This window comes from Rattus norvegicus, chromosome 17, assembly GCF_036323735.1.
Source record: "Rattus norvegicus strain BN/NHsdMcwi chromosome 17, GRCr8, whole genome shotgun sequence".
Lineage (NCBI taxonomy): Eukaryota > Metazoa > Chordata > Mammalia > Rodentia > Muridae > Rattus > Rattus norvegicus.
This window is the reverse complement of record NC_086035.1, coordinates 38,084,623-38,095,980: the sequence shown is the minus strand read 5'-3', so window position 1 is coordinate 38,095,980 and position 11,358 is coordinate 38,084,623. Positions and strand designations below refer to the sequence as shown.

The 11,358-nt window shown below is 40.4% G+C and overlaps 1 pseudogene; it reads right to left on the bottom strand.

Annotated features, from left to right (window-relative positions):
• Window positions 1-9,155: 9,155 nt before the first annotated feature.
• Window positions 9,156-10,067, bottom strand: LOC134482772 (serine/threonine-protein phosphatase 2A catalytic subunit alpha isoform-like; annotated as a pseudogene).
• Between the last annotated feature and the right edge of the window lie 1,291 nt (window positions 10,068-11,358).

The window sequence follows — 11,358 nt, the reverse complement described above, 5'->3', positions numbered from 1 at the left end:
ACCCCACGAGCAAACTTGAGCCTCGGAACCACAGTTAAGACTAACTTTTCTGCTGCAAGTGACCTGCCTGGTGAACTCAAGACACAGGCCCACAGGAACAGCTGAAGACCTGTAGATAGGAAAAACTACACGCCCAAAAGCAGAACACTCTGTCCCCATAACTGGCTGAAAGAAAACAGGAAAACAGGTCTATAGCACTCCTGACACACAGGCTGATAGGACAGTCTAGCCACTGTCAGAAATAGCAGAACAGAGTAACTCTAGAGATAATCTGATGGTGAGAGGCAAGTGCAGGAACCCAAGCCTTCATAGTTTCTGGCGAAATGTCTGGTGTAATTCTGATAGGTCTGCCTTTATATGTTACTTGACCTTTTTCCCTTACTGCTTTTAATATTCTTTCTTGATTTTGTGCGTTTGGTGTTTTGACTATTATGTGATGGGAGGTGTTTCTTTTCTGGTCCAATCTATTTGGAGTTCTGTAGGCTTCTTGTATGCCTATGGGTATCTCTTTTTTTAGGTTAGGGAAGTTTTCTTCTATGATTTTGTTGAAGATATTTACTGGTCCTTTGAGCTGGGAGTCTTCTCTCTCTTCTATACCTATTATCCTTAGTTTTGATCTTCTCATTGAGTCCTGGATTTCCTGTATGTTTTGGACCAGTAGCTTTATCCGGTTTACATTATCTTTGACAGTTGAGTCAATGATTTCTATGGAATCGTCAGCTCCTGAGATTCTCTCTTCCATCTCTCGTATTCTGTTGGTGAAGCTCGTATCTACAGCTCCTTGTCTCTTCTTTTGGTTTTCTATATCCAGGGTTGTTTCTATGTGTTCTTTCTTGATTGCTTCTATTTCCATTTTTAATTCCTTCAACTGTTTGAGTGTGTTTTCCTGGAATTCTTTCAGGGATTTTTGTGACTCCTCTCTCTGGGCTTCTCCTTGTTCATTTTTGTTTTCCTGGAATTCTTTCAGGGATTTTTGTGATTCCTCTCTGTAGGCTTCTACCTGATTATTTATGTTTTCCTGTGTTTCTCTAAGGGAGTTCTTCACATCTTTCTTGACGTCCTCCAGCATCATGATCAAATACGATTTTGAAACTAGATCTTGCTTTTCTGGTGTGTTTGGATATTCCGTGTTTGCTTTGGTGGGAGAATTGGGCTCGGATGATGCCATGTAGTCTTGGTTTCTGTTGCTTGGGTTCCTGCGCTTGCCTTTTGTCATCAGATTATCTCTAGTGTTACTTTGTTCTGCTATTTCTGACAGTGGCTAGACTGTCCTATAAGCCTATGTGTCAGGAATGCTGTAGACCTGTTTTCCTGTTTTCTTTCAGCCAGTTATGGGGACAGAGTGTTCTGCTTTTGGGCGTGTAGCTTTTCCTATCTACAGGACTTCAGCTGTTCCTATGGGCCTGTGCCTTGAGTTCACCAGGCAGGTCACCTGCAGCAGAAAAGTTGGTCTTACCTGTGGTTCAGAGGCTCAAGTTTGCTTGTGGGGTGCTGCCTACGAGCTCTCCATGGCAGCAGCACCCAGGAAGATGTGTGCCGCCCTTTCCTGGAGCTTCTGTGCACCAGGGTTCCAGATGGTGTTTGATGTTTTGCTCTGGCATCAGAGATTCATGCAGAGTGCAGTCTCTTCTGCTTTCCCAGGGTGTCTGATTCTTTGGAGGTTTAGCTCTCCCTCCCAAGGGATTTGGGTGCAGAGAACTCTTTATCCGGTCGGTTTCCTTCAGGTTCCGGCGGTTTCTCAGGCACAGGGGTCCTGCCGCTCCTGGGCCCTCCCCCATGCGAACCCAGAGGCCTTATACAGTTTCCTCTTGGGCCAGGGATCTGGGCAGGGGTGGGCAGTGTTGGTGGTCTCTTCCGCTCTGCAGCCTCAGGAGTGCCCACCTGACCAGGGGGTGAGGTCTCTCTCCCACGGGGTTTGGGAGCAGAGAGCTGCTGGGGGCAGGGATCCGCAGGTTTGGGACTCCCGCTAACCACCGGAATTGCCAGGTCCTAGAGGAATTTTGCCTTTGTGTGTCCTGAATTCACCAGGAGGTTCCTTGCATTAGACAAGTTGGTCTTACCTGTGGTCCCGAGGCTCAAGTTTGCTCGTGGGGTGCTGCCTATGAGCTCTCTGCGGTGGCAGCAACCAGGAAGATCTGCGCCGCAATTTCCCGGAGCCTCCATGCACCAAGGTTCCAGCTGGCGTTTGGTGTTTTCCTCTGGCGTCAGAGATGTGTGCAGAGTGCAGTCTCTTCTGGTTTTCCAGGCATGTCTGCCTCTCTGTAGGTTTAACTCTCCCTCCCACGGGATTTGGATGCAGAGTACCGAATTCCTTCTATGAATCCACAATTACTCTTATACCTAAACCACACAAAGACCCAACAATGAAAGAGAACTTCAGACCCATTTCCCTTATGAATATCGATGCAAAAATACTCAATAAATTCTGGCAAACTGAGTCCAAGAGCACATCCAAACAATCATCCAACATGATCAAGTAGGCTTCATCCCAGGCATGCAGGGATGGTTTAAATACGGAAAACCATCAACGTGATCCATATATAAACAAACTGAAAGAACAAAACCACATGATCATTTCATTAGATACTGAGAAAGCATTTGACAAAATTCAACACCCCTTCATGAGAAAAGTCCTGGAAAGAATAGGAATTCAAGGCCCATGCCTAAACATAGTAAAAGCCATATACAGCAAATCAGTTGCTAACATTAAACTAAATGAAGAGAAACTTGAAGCAATCCCACTAAAATCAGGGACTAGACAAGGCTGCCCACTCTCTCCCTACTTATTCAATATAGTTCTTGAAGTTCTAGCCAGAGCAATCAGACAACAAAAGGAGGTCAAGGGGATACAGATCGGAAAAGAAGAAGTCAAAATATCACTATTTGCAGATGATATGATAGTATATTTAAGTGATCCCAAAAGTTCCACCAGAAAAGTAGTAAAGCTGATAAACAACTTCAGCAAAGTGGCTGGGTATAAAATTAACTCAAATAAATCAGTAGCCTTCCTCTACACAAAAGAGAAACAAGCCGAGAAAGAAATTAAGGAAATGACACCCTTCATAATAGACCCAAATAATATAAAGTACCTCGGTGTGACTTTAACCAAGCAAGTAAAAGATTTGTACAATAAGAACTTCAAGACTCTGAAGAAAGAAATTGAAGAAGTCCTCAGAAGATGGAAAGATCTCCCATGCTCATGGATTGGCAGGATTAATATAGTAAAAATGGCCATTTTACCAAAAGCTATCTACAGATTCAATGGAATCCCCATCAAAATACCAATCCAATTCTTCAAAGAGTTAGACAGAACAATTTGCAAATTCATCTGGAATAACAAAAAACCCAGCATAGCTAAAACTATTCTGAACAATAAAAGGACTTCAGGGGGAATCACTGTCCCCGAAATCAAGTAATATTACAGAGCAATAGTGATAAAAACTGCATGGTGTTGGTACAGAGACAGACAGATAGACCAATGGAACAGAATTGAAGACCCAGAAATGAACCCACACACCTATGGGCACTTGAGTTTTGACAAAGGAGCCAAAACCATCCAATGGAAAAAAGATAGCATTTTCAGCAAATGGTGCTGGTTCAACTGGAGGTCAACATATAGAAGAATGCAAATTGATCCATGCTTATCACCCTGTACAAGCTTAAGTCCAAGTGGATCAAGGACCTCTACATCAAATCAGATACACTCAAACTAATAGAAGAAAAACTAGGGAAGCATCTGGAACACATGGGCACTGGAAAAAATTTCCTAAACAAAACACCAATGGCTTATGCTCTAAGATCAAGAATTGACAAATGGGATCTCATAAAACTGCAAAGCTTCTGTAAGGCAAAGGACACTGTGGTTAGGACAAAACGGCAACCAACAGATTGGGAAAAGATCTTTACCAATCCTACAACAGATAGAGGCCTTATATCCAAAATATACAAAGAACTCAAGAAGTTAGACTGCAGGGAGACAAATAACCCTATTAAAAAATGGGGTTCAGAGCTAAACAAAGAATTCACAGCTGAGGAATGCCGAATGGCTGAGAAACACCTAAAGAAATGTTCAACATCTTTAGTCATAAGGGAAATGCAAATCAAAACAACCCTGAGATTTCACCTCACTCCAGTGAGAATGGGTAAGATCAAAACCTCAGGTGACAGCAGATGCTGGTGAGGATGCGGAGAAAGAGGAACACTCCTCCATTGTTGGTGGGATTGCAGACTGGTACAACCATTCTGGAAATCAGTTTGGAGGTTCCTCAGAAAATTGGACATTGAACTGCCTGAGGATCCAGCTATACCTCTCTTGGGCATATACCCAAAAGATGCCCCAACATATAAAAAAGTCACGTGCTCCACGATATTCATAGCAGCCTTATTTATAATAGCCAGAAGCTGGAAAGAACCCAGATGCCCTTCAACATAGGAAAGGATACAGACAATGTGGTACACATAGGAATCTATACATAGGAATATTTTTTTTTTTGGAGCTGGGGACTGAACCCAGGGCCTTGTGCTTGCTAGGCAAGCAGTCTACCACTGAGCTAAATCCCCAACCCCTACACAATGGAATATTACTCCGCTATCAAAAACAATGACTTTATGAAATTCGTAGGACAATGGTCGGAACTGGAAAATATCATCCTGATTGAGGTAACCCAATCACAAAAAAAACACAGATGGTATGCACTCATTGATAAGAGGCTATTAGCCCAAATGCTTGAATTACCCTGGATGCCTAGAACAAATGAAACTCAAGATGGATGATCAAAATGTGAATGCTTCACTCCTTCTTTAAAAGGGGAACAATAATACCCTTGGCAGGGAATAAAGAGGCAAAGATTAAAACAGAGACAGAAGGAACACCCATTCAGAGCCTGCCTCACAGGTGGCCCATGCATATACAGCCATCCAATTAGACAAGATGGATGAAATAAAGAAGTGCAGGCCGACAGGAGCCAGATGTAGATCTCTCCTGAGAGACACAGCCAGAATACAGCAAACACAGAGGCGTATGCCAGCAGCAAACCACTGAATTGAGAAAAGGACCCCCGCTGATGGAATCAGAGAAAGAACTGGAAGAGCTTGAAGGGGCTCGAGACCCCAAAAGTACAACAATGCCAAGCAACCAGAGCTTCCAGGGACTAAGCCACTACCTAAAGACTATACATGGTCTGACCCTGGACTCTGACCTCGTGGGTAGCAATGAATATCCTAGTAAGAGCACCAGTGTAAGGGGAAGCCCTGGGTCCTGCTGAGACTGAACCCCCAGTGTACTAGATTGTTGGGGGGAGGGTGGCAAGGGGGGGAGGGTGGGGAGGGGAACACCCATAAAGAGGGGAGGGGGGAGGGGGATGTTTGCCCGGAAACCGGGAAAGGGAATAACACTCTAAATGTATATAAGAAACAGTCATTTAAAAAAAAAAAGAATTATAGCAGCCTTCTAAACAGAGACTATGAAAGCCAAAAGATTATGGTCAGAGGTCAGGCAGACTCTAAGAGAACACATGTGCCAACCCTAGCTACTATACTCAGCAAAATTCTAAGTCAACATAGATGGAGAAACCAAAAAATTCCAAAACAAAACCAAATTCAAACAATATCTAGTTACCAATCCATTCGTACAGAGAATTCTAGAAGAAAAATCCAACAAAAGGAACATACCTATACCACATAAAAGACAAGATATTAAGCATCTTACAACAAAGCCAAAAAGAGGCAAACACAAGCATATAAAGCCATGTAGAAAAGCCAATATAACAGGAACCAACAGTTATCTATCTTTAATATCTCTCAATATTAATGGATTCAACTTACCTATAAAAAGACATAAGCTAACAGATTGGATATGCAAATAAGATCCAGCATTTTGCCGCACACAAGTAACACTCCTAGATAACAAAGACCCACATGATCTCAGAGTAAAATTATTAAGAAGGGTCTTCCGAGCTAATGGCCCCAAGAAACAAGCTGGAGTTGCCATCCTAATATCCAAAAAATAGATTTTCACCCAAATGTTATCAAACATTTTGAAGAAGGATAATTTATAATCATCAAAGGGAAAAATCTGCCAAAACAAAGTCTCAATTCTGAACATCTGTGCATGAAATGCAAGAGCACACACATTGATTAAAAAAAAACAAAAATTTATTAAACTCAAAACACACATTGAACCCCACACTATATTAGTGAGATACTTCAACACCCAACTCTCACCAGTGGACAGATCATTGAAACAGAAAATAAACAGAGACACAGTGAAACTAATACAGGTTATGGACCAAATGGATTTAGCAGATATCAATTCACCCTAAAACAAAAGAATACCCCTCATTTTCAGCCCCTTATGTTACATTCTCCAAAATTAACCATATAATTGGTCTCAAAACAACCCTCAACTGATACAAGAAGATTGAAATAATCCCATCCACCCTATCAGATGACCATGGCCTAAGACTGGTCTTCAATAACAGCAAAAGTAACAGAAAGCCCATATACACATGGAAACTGAACAACTCTCTACTCAATGATAATATGATCAGGGACAACATAAAGGAAGCACTTAAAGACTTCCTGGAATTTAATGTAAATTTTAACACATCATATCCAAACTTATGTGATTCCATGAAACTAGTGCTGAAAGGAAAATTCATAGCACTAAGTGACCTTGTAAAGAAACTGGAGATATCTTACTCTAACAACTTAACAGCACACCTGAGATCTCTAGAACAAAAAGAAGCAAACTCACCCAAGAGGAGTAGAAGGCAGGAAACAGTCAAACTTAGCGCTGAAATTAATGGAACACAAAGAAAACAATACAAATGATTGGCAAAACCAAAAGCTGATTATTTGAGAGAAGCAACCCCTAGATAAACCCCTAGTCAAACTAACTAAATGGCCCAGAACCAGTATTCAAATTAACAAAATCAGAAATGAAAAGAGAGGCATAATAACAGAATTGGAGGAAATTCAAAACTTATCAGATCCTACTACAAAAGCCTATACTCAGCAAAACTGGAAAATCCAGATGAAATGAATGGGTTTTTTGACAGATACTACATACCAAAGATAAATCAAGAGCAGATAAACTTTCCAAACATGCTCATATCCTATAAATAGAAGAATTCATTAAAATACTCCCAACTAAAGAAAACCCAAGGCCAGATCAATTTAGTTCAGAATTGTGTCAGACCTTCAAAGAAGATCTGAAACTAGTATTCTTCAAAATATTCCATAAAATAGAAGCGGAAGGAACACTACCTAATTAATTCTATGAAGCCACAATACTCTGATACCTAAACCTATAAGGACTCTACCAAAAAAGATAACTTTAGACCAATATCACTTATGAATATCAATGCAAAAATAATGAATAAAATTCTTGCAAAGAAAATCCAAGAATATATGAATGTCATCATTCACCACAATCAAGTAGGCTTTATCCTAGTGATGCAATGTTGGTTCAATATATGAAAATCCATTAACGTAATCTCCTATATAAACAAATTAAAAGAAAAATCACATGATCATCTTCATAGATGCAGAAAAAGCTTTGGACAAAATATAACACCCCTTCATGTTTAAAGTTTTGGAGAGACCAGGAATTCAAGTGACATACATTAGAAAGCAATTTAGTGCAAACCAACAGCCAATATCAAATTAAATGGACAGCTACTTGGAGCAATCCCACTAAAATCTGGACAAGACAAGGACGCCGACTCTCCCCATATCTCTTCAATATAGTACTCAACATGCTAGCGAGAATAATAAGACAACAAAAAGAGATCAAGCATCCTGATGTTTGCCCAGGTAGCTTAAAATAGCAAATATTCAGTCCCCACAGAAGAACTGTCTTCGGTTGTAAGCCAACTCTAAGAACAGAAAGGAAAACTCATTATTCTCTGAGTGCTGGCACTCAGGCACCACTCTTGGATCTTGAACAATATACAATCCCAAATCAACTTTGTTTCTACTTGGCTTCACTGATTTTCCAGTTAAGGAACACAAACTTAGGTTCTAATAGCTTATCTGAGACAAGTTTAACTAACTCTAAGATCACATGACTTGACAAGAAATGTAGAAATGTTTGTTAAGAACTTACCATTCTGTCAATCATTTTAAAAAGTGCATGAAGTATACACAGCAGTATTTTTGTAACCAGAAACTACAGTAATTAGACACATCATTTTGTTTAAGTTCTACCAGAAAACTTGCCATTTTAAGTAAAATCCTAAAAACATAACTCTCAAGTTCTATGGTTTAACAATCAAATCACACTGAAGCAGCAAAGATTTCCTTTCACATGCGCAGGCCAACAAGAAGACAAACTGCAGTCTGTCAGGCAAACAAGTCCCCAAGTTCTTCTCAAGAACACCAAGGAGTTGCCAGAGAGGTTACACAGTGCCCTTGATCTTTATTTTTCTTCATGTGGAATTCTACAAATTCTGAAATTGATCAATAGATTTATCTTGTTTAATTACCAGCACCAGTCATGCCCACTGATACAATTCAAACCTGATTTTTCTTAGTTCTCAAGTTTATTATGAAAACACTGTGGTGACTTGTGCAGTACATCATCTTACAGGAGGGAGACAGTTCTGTTCAAACCAACTCGCCAGGTTTTCTACAGTAATAAAGAACAACGAGGGGCTGATATTTGAGAAGGGGAGAAACTGAGTGCAGACAAATCACACAATTAAATTAATAGTATACCTGAAAGGAACACAACAAGAGGGGAGGACTTCATACTTATTTAAAAATGTTCATTAACCTTAATGCTTGTTTGCTCTCCTCATCTTCAGTCATGCTGAGTAAGCTACAGCTAAGTGGAAGTGAACTGGACTCACAGGTGTTAACATGCACATCCTATATCTGCAGTCTTTCATGAAAACAAAATAGCTCTATGTCAGAAACTGGATTCGTAACCAACAATGTCACATCAACATGCAATGAATTGGTTCCTTCTAAAGTGGTCATGGCTGTTGATGACAAGAGGCTTTGTATTTTCATAGGGTACATCTTCTGGTACCCGTGAAAACAAGATTGTTGAATGTTAACTATTTATGACACTTTGTTACTTTTGCTCTGACCATTTCCATTAGGTCAATATATGGTTGTTCATGGCAATACTGTACAAGGTTAAACTTTCATTACAGGAAGAAGTTTGGGGTATGACTAGTGACATGTTGCTCACCACTAGGAGGTGCTGGGTCAAACTGCAAGAAAGAATTCTTAGGAGTGTCAAGTTTCATGATTGCAGCTTGGTTACCACAACAATAGCAATAGTTTGAGCACTGAAACTTGTTTCTACATTCTGGTCATGGCACCAGTTATAACCCTCCATCACCGGCTGTTGAGGTCTGGACACAAACGTGAGGCAATTGGCATGAATAAATATCTCAGAAATATTTTGGCCAAAAGCATAACCTGAAGAGATATCCCCCAGACATCATGGTCATCTGAATCTGACCACAGCAAGTTACACATTGGACCCTCATGAGAAACTTCGTGTAGGTGTTCAAGTACTTGGATGTGATCCAGTGTGTCTATGGATGGTGGGAGACCACCACGTAGACAGAAGATCTGTCCATCCTCCAAGGCAGTGAGAGGAAGATAGTCAAAAAAGGTCTGTGAAGTATTTCCAAACATTTGCATTCCTGTATTTCCTTAAACACTCATCGTAGAAATCATAAACTTGTGTGATCTGTCTGTTCTCACAATTGCCTCGGAGTATGGGGATACTTTCTTGGTAAGGAACCTTAAGAGTTACAAGCAGTGTAACTGTTTCAACTGAGTAATATCCTCTGTCCACATAATCACCCATAAGCAAGTGAGTTGTATCTGGTGGTTTACCACCATTCTAAAGAGTTCCATGAGGTCATGAAATTGCCAATAAACACACAGTGACTGGACTTTGAACCTCTTGCTTGTAAGATTCTTTTGGTCACTATTTCTTTAGCCTTCTCACAGAGGCTCTTGACCTGGGACTCAGAGAGCTGCTTGCACTAGTTCAGCTGTTTGATCCTCTGGTCTAGCTCCTTGGTGAGCATCTTCTCATCCATGATGCCGTCCACCCGAACCGCTGCAGCTCTGAGCTGCTCCAATGCCCTGGCCAGCACTTGGGCCATAGGCACAGACTGCAGCTGCTCCCCTGGGTGCTTCCTGCGGCCCCAGGTGTCTGCTTGCCCTGGCACTGGCATGCTGGCTTGCACCCCAGTGCTCATGCCTCCTCATCTGCTCGTCCCAGCATGGGACTTGGCTTTCTGTAATGGCCAGCTGATAAACAACTTCAGCAAAGTGGCCAGATGTAAAATTAAATAAATCACTAGCCTTTTTTTTTTTTTTTTTTTTACAAATGATAAACTGGTTGAGAAAGAAATTAGGGAAACAATCCCTTTTACAACTATATCAGCACATAATCATAAACACACACACACACACACACACACACACACACACACACACACACACACGAGGGGGCATCAGACTTTGTTAAAAACAAATGACCATGCTTCGTCTTTCTCTATCTAGTACAAATTTCCATATACATAATATCCTCATACCGCCATAGAACACCAGAAAAAATCTATCAGATTACCTGATCACAGAGAAAATTGTCCTTAAAATTTTCTCATTAGAATTTTAGAAGTAATTATACATAGAATTTGTATCCTTCAAACTATGTGAATTTTTATGATTTCTAACAAACCAGAGGAAAAAAAAGTCATGATAAAAGAAAATGGACATGAATTCTTAATTTGTAGATGAGCTGGGCATGAGAGAAATGTGTAATTTTTTTCTTACACCCATGCCTGGGGAAATCTTAATATTTGTTAAGGTCTGCAGGAGACAGTCTTGATCATATCTAAGTCTGACTCTGAGTCAGAATATCCAGGCCTTTCCTGTGAGTTAGGCTCTGCTGGCCCTAGGCTGTTCCTGCTCTTTACTCTAGATGCATTTTTGCCGGTATGATGGAAACCCACACGTCTTGGATTTCCAGAGATCTTCCTCTTATAGTGAAAAAATATAAACTTCTCATTATTTTTTCAATTGAGTTAATGATCTCTAGTACTGCGGTACTTAGGGTAAAACCAAAGTCTTATGTAATAGTAAAAGGTGGACAGTCTATAAGGCAAATGGGTGGAACACACATTCTTCATAATATATTTTCTTTTATCAGAACACATCCACATGATACTGATTACATTATGAGATGTTTTTATGATCTAGATATTAAAGCAATTAAGATGGGATAGAAAAGGAAAGGCAAATTACAGAGTCATTGGATGGTAAATGGTTCTTAAAAAAGCTCAGCACATACTGAATTTAGACATACCTGGATAAGCAACTGTG